We start from the raw sequence: 12,989 nt of genomic DNA on the forward strand, positions 1-12,989 counted from the left end.
ATTTTGGAAGAAGCAAAGACTACTAGTGTTGAAACAATGATCCTTCCACATCAACTTTGCTGGACTGGCCATGTTGTTCGAATGTCTGATCACTGTCTTCCAAAGCAGCTACTTTACTCCCAAATTAAGGATGCAAAATGGAATATCGGTGGACAGCAAAAGAGGTTTAAAGATGTTCTTAAAGTGAATCTAAAAAAATGTAACATAAATATTGAGAACTGGGAAGCTTTGGCCCATGAGCATCCCAATTGGAGGTCGGCTATTATCAAACGTGCTATGGACTTTGAAGAAGCACTAGTACAGGGCAAAAGGGACAAATGACCTAAGTGGAAGGCACGTCAAGCAAATCCTCATCACGACTGTCTTCCATCTGAAAACCTATGTCCTCACTGTGGGAGGCTATGTGGATCTAGAATTGGCCTCCACAGTCACTTATGGACCCACCGTTAAAGACCTTATCTTGGAAGACAATCTTACTCGGCCATGAGTGATCGCCAATGAAAATGAATGACTAAAAAAAGAAAAGAAAAAAGTGTGGGATGAACAAATAATGAATGGGAAGAATGGAAACCACTGTGAAGCAAATCAGGATAAATGTAAGATGAATGCTCATTGTTGTGTAACCTCCCCACAAACAAATCGGAACAAATACTCAATAAAAACTGGATGTAGTCTAAACTGCATAAAATCTGTGTAAGCAAAGCAGGATGAATGCTCAATTAACTAGTTATCTGTTTTTTCCAAATTGGTGGAACAGTGGTATAGGACATTTTTGAGTAGGAATATGAGAGGATTTGAAACCTAGTATGCCTAAAAACAGCAGTTGAAGTTTCCTAATCTGATTATTCCTGGATGTTGAAATACTTTTTATAGACTCTCCTTTTAAAAAAGTAATTAACCCTTTACATTAATTTTGCTAACATATTACAGTAACACAGGCAGATGCCTTAATACTGCCGCAGTAGTGGGATTTTGCACTGTTGTAGCTTCTGCCCTTTAAATGTTCAGTGCCTAAAGTGAAATTGTTGCTTAGCCACATCTGCTTGTCTGGATAGACAGATGAATATTAAAAGCCTCCCAGTAGTACTGAAATTGTCAACCTACTTGTCCTTGCCAACATTCCATCAATCAAGCAGCTTTAATGTCCTACATTTTGCTCTGGAGGTGCAGTTGAGCACATCCTGTCTGCAGGGGCGCAAAATACATGTTCACTACCTATACATTAATTGACATTACTTATTATTCTTTCTGGTATAAGCCCAGAATTGTGGATATGGTCTTCTAGTCCTCTACCATCAGCAAAAAGCTTCATCCATTCATTCATTTGTACTCATACTGATACATCAAAACTAAAATCTTCTATGTACTGGAAGGCTATGACTAGGTCGAGGCCCTGATTTTATTCGATTTTATCGAAACGGTTGAGCCCAAGTATTCCATTTACTGATAACTGTTCTTGTTTTTATGTGTTTACATTTGTTGTATTTTGTCTGTTTGCGATGGTCTGTAGACTTTGCAAAAAAGATTTGATTGATTGATGGCCATGTACATGGTTGGCTTGCTTCTTGTTTTGTCTCATCTTATTCTGTTGTAAACCAAGACTAGCTCCATTATTGGGATCACACAACAGGAAACTGAAACAAACTGTGTGTGCATGCATGCATGTGTAATTCACTGTTGTATTGTTTATATGCAACAGGAAAATACTATTTTTATGCAAGATGCTTTATAGTAGAAGCGGACAACCTTTTGCCAGCTATGTCACAAGTCAAGTCTTGGATGAGATAGTGCTCCTATAGAGTAGAAACGCACTCACTGTTCTGCTGGTTCCAGTGCAACTCCACTTCCCTTCTGAAAACAGGGGCACATGACTTTAGTCAAACCCCGCACCTTTTTACTGTGGTGGGAGCAGCTTGAGTGCGTTTCTTTAAAAAAAAAAAATTGGCTTCTGATCTGCAGATCAACCCATTCCCCTTCTAGGTGTGGCTAATGGCAACACCTTGATCTGGTGGCTAGTGTGTTTAGAGCCCTAGTATATCCTGCTACAGCACATATGCAAAACACCCCACCCCCATTACCTTTAGTCTGCTGTGTCATAAAGACAGGCAGGATTCTAAACCTGAACACTATGCCTCAGGCAGGCCCACAGGTCCTCTGAAGCTTCTTCTCAAACCCCTGCTGTTTGTGCCTTTTGTGGCAAGGTGACTCCCCATGTTTTACATTCTAAAATAGAGGTCATCAACATGGTGCCTATGGGCACATATGCACCCGAAGAGGCCTTCCCTATCACCCACAGGGTCCCATTCCCACCTTTCTGAAATTCGGCTTGAAAATAAGCATTCTGTTGTAGGCTATATGGTGTGCACTTGATCGCAGGTTGTGTGTGTTATACCCACAATAGTTTCTCTGGTTTGCAAATGTGCCCAAGAGCTCAAAAGTGTTGGCAACCTCTGCTGTAAAATGTATATATTTCCATTATGCTTCTTCTCACAGCAACACCACAGGTCCTATTCAACTACAGTGAAACACTAATTTAAGGCCAATTGATTTCAGTAGGATTCACCAGTGGCTAACTTTAGATGGATTAACTTGTGAAATACTATTCCTAACTTTCAAAATGGAACTCAGGTCTGGAAATGTTAGGCTTAACCAAGGCCTTATAATTATGACGGGGGGGGGTATAAATCCAGCTCCAGATCTAGTACTATAGAGAAGGTTCACTCACCTTCTCTACCAAGCAGCATAACCATAAAGCTTTTCACTCAGACATCCCAGAAGTTTGGACATTGATCAGAACTTCACTGTGTATTCTGATTTCCTATGTAAATCACGCTTTATTATATTTCAGACTGCATTAAAATGAGCTAGGGACCTTATTTACTCTTATCTCTTATAATAGCAGAGCCTCAGCTCTTCATCCTGTTTTTCTAATATAAATTTAAATGACTTTTATGCTTGCTTGTTTTTTTTTTCTTTCAGAGGCATTTTTTAAACTGATACTTGATTTATTTTTGCTCTCTATGGTTCAGGCAAGCCACTCAGGAGAAAGAAAAACCTAATTAGATATTCACTTTGACATTCTGGCCCCAGAAGAAAGAACATTAGCTTCATACTTATCCATCTGGTTACCAATTTTAGCTAGAGAATCTCTGCTTATAATTTTCTAGGGATATTTGGGCGACCTTCCAGTTATGCCATTAAAATCCCTTACATCCTAACAACATGCTAATTAATGTCCTCAGATGCTCAGGCATGCCATGGTTGCTGTAAGGGGAAAAATGCCTCCCAATATGGAAAGGACTGGAATTTTATTGCAGGAACTAATGTGCCCAATTGTTTTCGGTTCACTTAAATCCTCATTCTAACAAATTCATAATCACATTTAAAATGACAGCTTGCATCTCAGAAGAAAAAAGAAAAGAAAAAAGAAAGGAAAGGAAGGAGATCACCATCATGATTTAAAAGACTTCTCTGTGTTAGTAAGAACTAGCTGACCAATTGTGTTGCCTAGCAACTTCATATTGTCAGGAAGAATTCATCATTGGGATTGTAATGACTTGGGAAGTGCTAGTTAGAACTTATAATTTGCATGAGAAAGATACCCGTGTCTGTTCTGATTACGAATAACACCTCTTTACTAATATTGGCCAGCAAACCAACCAGTGCCAGCCATCTGTCTGGGCATGCCTTTGTTTATCCAAAATGCTCTCTATGGCAACTAAGCACTCTATCAATGGCAGGCACAAAGCTGTGAGAATCTTATTTCCTTTTTCACATCTTTGTTTCTATTCATGTTCACCTTATCTAACTGAATCAGGAAAACCTGAAATGATTCCCTCTCTCTCCCACCCTATCCCAACCCAGCCAATTTAAATTTCAGAGACCTGCCACTAAATTAGCATATACTCACATTTAAGGCATAGTGGGTGGGGAAAGGACTTCTCAAGCAAATCTTCTGTAGGGATTTGAGGGAAGTTAAAAGAATGTCATCTTCCCAAGAGCAAGTGGATGAGGACAATGATTTTTAATGGTTAACTGCGAAGGACTAACACTTGATGAAGCAGTATTGTTGCACTTCCTTCCAGCATTCCACATGGTTGCTAAACAAGGAGACATGGGGACTGTTTTCCTTTTGTCCAAGCACTGTGAGGCTTAACTAGGACAGTGTATATTCAAATGGCATATCTGATTAGTAGAAAGCAGAAATAGGATGAGGGAGAGCAGGTTTATTATACCCCCCTTCTCCACTGCAAGGCCATGAAAGCAGTAGTAATGTGAAGATGGCCTTAGAAATTAATATCCAGCCATTCTGACTAATTAACAGAGAATGTACTGCTATGACACTGATTCAGATATGTTGTCCATACACACTGAAATTCACCCGAGAATAAATCACCATCTCATTTCTGACTTTTATTACTGTAGCTCAGCAGCCTCACTGCTGCCAAACAGTACAGTCTAAATACCCAATGGATAGTTAGGGAATAAGATGTACTTTACAGTTGGAAAGATAACCAGTCTCAGAAAAAAAAATCATGCAATAATATATCACTTTGCAGCTTCCATTCATCACATTCACAGAAAAGGTCAACAACTTAGTCAAAGTATTGTCTATTCTTCCTCATACTGGGACAAGCCAGTTGTTAAAATACCAGGCTTAATTGTTTTACGTTGTAACCTTGCTTCCTAGACTGAAAGGAACAGCTGTTATCATTATTACTTTTCTTACGTTGCTTCAGCACCATTACAGTGTACCAGTTGTGTCTCATGTGCAAAGAGCAAGCCTAAAATGTTTACCATTAATCTAAATATATATTATTAATTGAAGTTTCCCATCTCTGAGCTAACATATATCTTCCAGTTGGCTGCCAACTATTTGCAGAGAGTGAATTCTCTGAAATGTATTCATATATTAGATAGCATCCTAAATGCTGAGGATGACATTAAATACAGTGAGAGATCAGCCAACAAAAATCAGTTGGACAAATATATAACTATACTTCACATCTATATTAATTTTAAATATGATACTAGTATTGCTTTCCTCTAAAGAACACTGGGAATTTTAGTTTGGTGAATAGTACTGAATTTTTCTTTCCCCTTAGAGATCTAGAGACCCCCTTCACAGACCTACAGTTCTCAGAATTCACTGGGGAGAGTGAATGACTATTAAACTGGTTTAAATCTGTAACGTACTCTAGTTATTGGAAAATGGCCCTGAACTTGATCTAATTGCTTTAAATACTTTTAATTACTATCCATTTTAACAGGATTATTTTATTGTAAATTTTAATTATGGATGTTTTAATGTTTTGACAGAATTGTTTTATCATGTACTTTAATTGTGTATGGATTTTATAATTGATTTTATACTTATAAAACTGCTTAGAAGACCTTTTGGCAGATAAGTGTTATATGAAGAAGTAGAAGTAGTAGTTGCTTAAAAGAACAACTGAATATCATCTACATGCATTTCTATTTGGCTTTTGTGAAGGCAATCAAAGGATCCTAAACAGTTTGGTCCTTACCTTCTCTGAACTAGATTTCATTTCTGCCCCATTGCATTGAAAAACAACAAAAAAATTCCACCAACTAGAAAAACTGTTTGAAGTTGGCAGAGGTTTAAAATGCAAAATCATGTCTGACAATGATTAGACATTTATTGTAGGAAAACATCACCAGTTGGAGAATGTTCCCTTTTCTAAAAAGTGTGTGTGTGTGTTAGTGTGTTAATAAACAGCTCTCTTCCGGATATTATAGATCAAGAATTATAAAATGAGGACACTTTCATAAATTATTTAATCACATGAAAGTGACAGAGAAAACACTTCAAAGTGATTCTTGCCCAGCATAAATTATTGTTTTTATAAGCCAAGGGGAGGAACTGCTAGCCTGTGGATCTAATTAGGCCCACCCAGGCTTCCACATTTGGCCCACAAGGTTATTTTGGCCAAGCCACATCCATCTACCATGCATATATGACTTCAGGTATGGGGCAGATAAAGACCTGGCTCAGCCAAAATCTGATCTGGCCTGCACAGAGCACTCTAAACAGGCTTCACAAGACCCAGCACTCAGCTGATTATATCAGGTCTTCTGAAGCCTCTTGCAAAGTGCTCCGCAAAACTATAATCAGCTAATTTCAAGTGCTTTTCACGGTTGGCTTTGGCCAGCAGAGATTGATTTCAAACCATGTGGGCAAAAGGGGTAATCTGATATCATTATGATATCAGGAGATTAACAAGAGGGTGCCATTCCTGTCAGACTTGGCCTGCGGAGGTGGGGGATATAAAGATCTTGCTCCTCAACTCTGATATAAGCCTTTCTCTGAGTGGAGCTTATCTCAACTCACTGTGAGTGAGGGTACCTTCTTCAAGTAGTAGGAATACCTAGGGATGGAAGAGGATTTTGACAAAAATCAGGCATGGAACTGGATTTCTCTGCAGTTTGCTCACCATCTTTATGAGCTTTACGGCTTTGCCAACACCAGACCCTTAAAAAACAACAGCATCAGTGATCTGGTATTTCATTGTATTGCAGCTAGGGGGAGGAAAAGCCCCAGGCTCACTTGCTGCTGCCTCCTCCACCTTTACTCTGCAGGGAGAGAACTTGCATGCCATGATCTGCATCCTCTCAGGTGCCCCCGTCATCCCCCATCACTCTGCCCCTTCTCCTCGTGACTCCTCCCCGGCTTCCAGCTCTGGGGCCGAAAACCCAGCCACCCGTTGCAACCTCAAGCAAGAGTAGGCCTTGACTGATTCTGCTGCATAAGACGCAAACTAAGCAAACTGCTTCCCTTTCCAATCACAAGAAAGGGGAGGGAAGAGAGTATGATTAGAGCAAGAAAGAGAGGACTCTCTCTCTCTCTCTCTCTCTCACACACACACACACACATGCATGGAGGGGGAAAGAGAGAAAAAAAATTAAAAAGGCACAAGGCTGTTCATCACATCATCAGCTCTCAGAGCTAAAAGAGGAATAACCTGGCTTACTAGTACTGTGTCTTTGTCAGTGTCACCTCTGTAACCCTAAACCCTAATGCACAAAACAAGGGAGAAGAGGAAGGAAGAGACTGAGGGGGCAGAAGAGAAGGGGGAAATGGGGGCAGGGGGGAAAGACCACTTACATGAAGAGAGGACTGGGGAGGGAAAAAACAAACTGGTAACATTTAAAAATAACAGGAAAAATGCACATGAACCATAACCAGCTGGCAGTTCGGCGGAATGAGATGAGAACCAGCTGCAACATGCGGACTCCATCCCTAGCAGTGTATGACAGAAAAACATAAGCAAAATTGTCATAATTTTATTTATTTATTTATTAAATTTGTATCCCACCCTTCCTTCCAGAAGGAGTCTAGGGCTGTTTGGTTAGTTTCTCCATTAGTATAATGCAACAGAAAAAAAATTATATAATGTAACCGAATCAATAGGATGTTCTATTTTGCATAAATTATTCCAGTCAGAATTTTAGACCCTTTGGCTATTTGGTTAGTTTCTCCACTAGCATAAGAGTCCAATTTAGTGGAGGGTTGGAATGTAGTCCAAATATGGTAACACCTTGCTGGGTTCCATACTGAGAATTGTTAGGTTAGGATTCGTTTCTGAAATCTGATTCCAGTTTCATTAAGGTGTAGCCCATTTTGAACCTATGCCTGTGTACTTTCCTTTAGCATTGATGGGCAATTGAACACACATTTAGTAATTCATTAATCCCTTTAGTAGTATATAATTACAGCAATATAAGAGAAAATATCTGCCCTTTTAGTTTAGTATAATGTGCCAATATTTAAGGTTGTGAAGGCAGTTTATTTCCATTAGACTTCCTCCCCCCCCCCAAATGCCCATTTATTTTTTTGCTGGTCATGGAAACATGCATTTGTTCCATTAATTCAATGTTCAATCCAATGCAAACTTTTCATTTGAATCACATAAAATAATTTCCAATTATTCTGACACATATGTGCAAAGTGACTCCAAATTATTGTTGCAGTAGTATTTTCAACTGAAATAATGGAGGGGATCAATATAAACTTGTAAAGTTCAAACAATGCATTATAGATAGTGGGACAGACATAGGATTTGCTCACCAAGTCATCGAGACACACATCTGAGTTTATGTAGTGTTATGCCAGTTGCAGTCTTCCACTGGCTTTATCTTCACAACAATACATTTGAGTAATACTTATCATGGCAAAAGCAGTTATGGAACATTAGGAACTGGGTGGAGATTGAACTAACACTGAAGTTTTCTTAATCTTATGTGCACATAAGTTTGTGACACTGAATATTGGCTATTTGGTCTTATTTAAATGTGATGCTTGTTGAGTCAGATTATACTTGGTGTGGTGTTAAATATATTAGCCATTTAATTCATTTCTATTTTTTTTTCCTTGGCAACATACATAGGATTCTCTGATGGTCTTTCATCCAGGCAGAGATCAGATACAGACATGCCTAGCTTCAGAAAAGTATGTGCTTTATGTGTCTTCAAACCATGACTTTGGACCTGAATGTCCCCGTCTCATTTAGCTCAGGTTCCTTTGCTGCATATTCACTGTTAACATGTCCCAAGGATTCCTGGCATGGGTGGATGCTGTGCTAGAATGCCAACATCCTATAAGCAAACACACAAAAAGGACAGCTATTAAGATGATACATGTAGCTCATTCATAAACTTTTAGTTTGCTCAAGGTTACTGGAGCATGTAGCATTGTTGAGCTGATTTATGAACGAGTTATATATATAACTTTTCCTTGACAGAGATACAATGAAAATGCATTGGGAACACCAATCTTATCAACTATCCTTCTTTATGTGTGCTTCTGTCTTTCTCACAGCTTTGATCCTCCGTGCTTCATTGTTTGCTAATATTGTATGTGCCTAGCCGCTGACAGCCCAATTTAAACAAGATGTCAGGCATGTACAACATTGTAGGGGTAGTTCTTGATGCCTGTCCAGGTGATAACATGTTGCGACATGTTGCAATGTAGCTTATTCTCTCCTGTTTTGGACTCATAGCAGACATCGAGGTCTAGACAACATAGGGCAGTATGCAGACAGAGCTGATATGTGGAAGGCCCATTAGGGCTAGGGTTAGGACTACCTGTCTTTCTCATCCTTTCCCCAAACCAAACCCTATCCCATTCCCAATTTATTGCTATCCATTAAACCAAGGGTGGGGAACCTTTCATTTATCAAGGGCCACATCCCTTCAGAGAGTAATCTGTCAAGGGCTGCATGTCAGCAGTGGGTAGAGGCTGAAGGCAGTGGTAGGTAGAGCTAAATCCAAAAGGTGGCAAGTCTGCTCCTTTCCTCTCTTTCATTCTACCACCCCTTCTCTCCCCCTCCCCTCTCTCTGTGTGCCACCTTTTTCACTCTCTGCCACCTCCATTTATTTCTCTCTTTCCTGATCTCTCTCTTCCTGCCCATCCAGCACCCTGCAGAAGGAAGGGAGGGCACGGGGGCAGGCCACTCTTGCCAGAGGTCTGAACTAATTGCAACTGGGCCAAGGGCTGCACATGACCCTAATTCTGCAAGTTGCCCACTCCTTGAATCAAGTAACAGGAATCCAAACTAGTTTTCTTAAATATTTCACAGTCATTTTTATTTGCCTTACAAAATCAAAGGCAGCTCAGGAAGTGTAGTCTGCTCCCTTCCTCCCATAATAACACTGCTCCTTTTCCACGTTGCTACTCCCATAGGTCCTTTAAACAGTTTGTGAAAGAAAATTTGTTCCCTCTACAGGCAGGGTAAAGGTGCTGCCGTTTCATCCATTGTGTTGTTCCTGTAGCTGGTATTTCTGACTCCTGATGTTGCAGCCTAAGAGCTCATATTGAAAGTTCAACCAGCTGACCACCTGTACTGCGGCCTGAGGGGAAACCTAAGCATCTTTGACAGGAAGAACCTATTAAAAGTTGAATCGCACCTGAAGGTCATTATAGAGAAACCCAAGCTTAAACCAGATGCTTACTTCTTTTCCTTCTGTTTGTGAATTGTGAGGAAGAGCAGTAGGCTACATTTATCATCCAACTCAGCTGTTTCTGATGAGCCCTGAGACATTTCTCATGTTTTGCAGCTTCTAATATATACACAGTACATATTTGTATTGCAGACATGAGCAGTATAATGCTTGAGACTCTGTGAAATACTTGTGCATAGAGATGTTGCAATGGTGTGGTACAGGTACTGATGGATGTAGGACAGGGATAGCCAACCCAGTGGCCTCTGGATGTTGCTGGACTACAATTCCCATCATCCCCTGACTATAGACCATGTTGACTATGGCTGATGGGAGATGTAATCCAACAACATCTGGAGAGCACCATGTGGGCTACCCCAAGACAGAAGAACACAAAATAAAACCTGCTGATAGAAGCTGATGGAAGAATCAAAACCATAGGCCAGTTTTTCAAACACTGTGCTTCAGACATTCAGTGCAAGTCACCATATGCTGAGAAATCAAGTAACAAAGAAGCTGGTATGAACCATCCTGTGACAATAAATACGCATTTAGAATATGGCACAACCTCGTTAAAATAAACCAGAGCTTTGCCATTGGCTTCAGGTTTACAATGATATCATTGTATTAGAAGCACAGCCTCCCAAGCTCCAATCCAGCAGTCTTCATTCAGGGAAACCAGGTTTCTGAATAGTCCTTGGGGAAAAAAAGGCTAAATCCAAACAATTGGCTTTTTGGTGGAAAGGGAAAGTATTGGGCACTCAGTTCATTTTTTCCCTTCTGAACACTGGATCAATATGATTTTGGTGCATGCATTCGTAGTTGTTGGGCTGTGGCAGGAAACACCACATGCAACATCCATTTACACTGGGGTTCCCAATCATGGGCCATGGCCCACTGGTGGGCCACAGCACGTTTTCCAGGTGGGCCACAGAGACTGCCCAATTCTTGTCTTTTATTCTTGACAGGCATATGGCCACACCATTTTTGAGTTGTACCTGACAAAGTTGGCAGAACACAGTATGCCATGTCCTGCGTAGTGTCTGGTTTCTGGCAGTTGCTGACAACTTATTCACTTGTGTTTTGTGGCGTGCTTGAGTCAGACGCGCGTGTCACTCTCTCATGTTTATCACCTTCCAAGACACTATTTCTAGGTAAGTTATCTTGTTCATATATTTCATGGTAACAACTTCTATAGTGAAGAACATATATATGTTATAATACACATATATATGGTATAATATGGTGAAAAGATACACAAACAGGGTTGTCCCTCAAGTAGCATCGATTCATTGCATGCTGATAAAAAATGTAGGGGCCATGCTACTCAAACTATTCTTGGATCTGAAATCCGATCTAATGGCTATGATCATATGTCCATTTTTTCTATTCCCTGCATTTTTTTTTAAGTCTTGGGGGTTTTTTTACATTATTTTTTATTTGCTGTTTCCTAGGTATTTCAAAGTTTTACTTCAGTAACCCTTCTGAAATGACAAAACGAGGATATGATGAGCAATACATAAAGTTTGGATTCACATCCTTCCATGGTCGTGGAGAATTAAAGGGACAATGCGTCCTGTGCCAGAAAGTTCTCGGAAATCACTCTTTGCGCCCATTGAAGTTGAAGCTCCATTTAGAGAAGCTGCATCCACAACATCAACATAAGGATGTGGACTACTTCAAGCAAATGGAAGAGAACGTGAAGCGCCAGCGCTTGGATCAGGCTTCTTATGCCGTCAGCTTCCTCATTGCGCAACAGAAGAAATCTCACACAGTCGGAGAGACTCTAATCAAGTCATGTGCTCTGAAGATGGCTCGTATTCTGCTCGGGGAAGAAGTTGAAAAAAAGTTCAACAAAATTTCTTTATCAAATAATACAGTTCAAAGAAGGATCGCTGACTTATCTAGCGACATAAAAGAACAGGTGATTGCTGAAATCAAAGATGCTGCATTTGGATTGTTCTCAATTCAGTTGGATGAATCCACAGATGTTTCATCCTGTTCCCAGCTTCTTGTCTTCGTTCGGTATGTGAAGGGTGATTCCATCAAGCAAGAGTTCTTATTCTGCCATTCTCTCGAAAGAAATACCAGAGCTGTGGATGTGATGGAAATAATATCAGAGTTTTTTGACCATGAGGGACTGAACTGGCACAATCTATGTGGAGTGTGCACCGATGGCTCCCCAGCTATGCTAGGAGCAAAATGTGGCGTCCAAACGCTTGTTCGAGATCAATCTCCAGGCATCATTGGTGTTTGCTGTCTGATTCATTGGTAAGCTCTTGCTTCAAAAACTCTTCCATCTCATCTTCAGGATGTTCACAAGTCATCAATATTGTGAACTACGTGAAAAGCAGTGTTTTGAATTCCCAACTGTTCAAGCAATTGTGCACAGAAATGGATTCAGAGCATAAGAACCTGCTCTACTACAGCAAGGTGCATTGGCTATCAAAAGGCAATGTTGTGGCATGAGTGTTTGAACTCTGGGAAGAGTTGCAGAGTTTCCTACAGATGCAAGAAAAGCACAAACTTGAAGCTTCCTTCCATGAAAAGCTGTGGGTCTTTCACTGCGCATACCTTGTGGATATTTTTGATCAACTGAACAGACTGAATCTAAAGCTGCAAGGAAAGGGAACAACTATCATTCAGTTCATTGACACTCTCAGTGCATTTATACAGAAGCTTGAAAACTAGAAATGAAAGGCTGAGGAAGGGAACTTTGCCATGTTCGAATCTCTTTCAGCAGTCACTATTAATGATCCCTTGGATCCTGGTGTTGCAAAGGATGTTGTGACACACCTCAGCTGTCTCCGAGAAGAATTTCTGCAGTACGTTCCAGAAATTGGGAGAGAACAAATCATTTTCTTGTTAAAGTCAGTGACATCCAGGATGACCTGCAAGATGAACTGATTGAACTTCAAAATGATTCTGGATGCAGAGATGTCTTTGAAGCTTCCTTGTCTATGAGTTTTGGCCAAAAATGATGGGAAGCTACCCCAACATTGCAAAGGAATGCCTTCTGAAGCTCCTGC

General features: G+C 40.3%; 1 pseudogene; it reads left to right on the forward strand.

Annotated features, from left to right (window-relative positions):
• The first annotated feature begins 11,449 nt into the window (after positions 1-11,449).
• Positions 11,450-12,651, forward strand: LOC133384154 (zinc finger BED domain-containing protein 5-like; annotated as a pseudogene).
• The last annotated feature ends 338 nt before the right edge of the window (positions 12,652-12,989 follow it).

The sequence above is a fragment of the Rhineura floridana genome, chromosome 4 (assembly GCF_030035675.1).
Source record: "Rhineura floridana isolate rRhiFlo1 chromosome 4, rRhiFlo1.hap2, whole genome shotgun sequence".
NCBI classification, from domain to species: domain Eukaryota; kingdom Metazoa; phylum Chordata; class Lepidosauria; order Squamata; family Rhineuridae; genus Rhineura; species Rhineura floridana.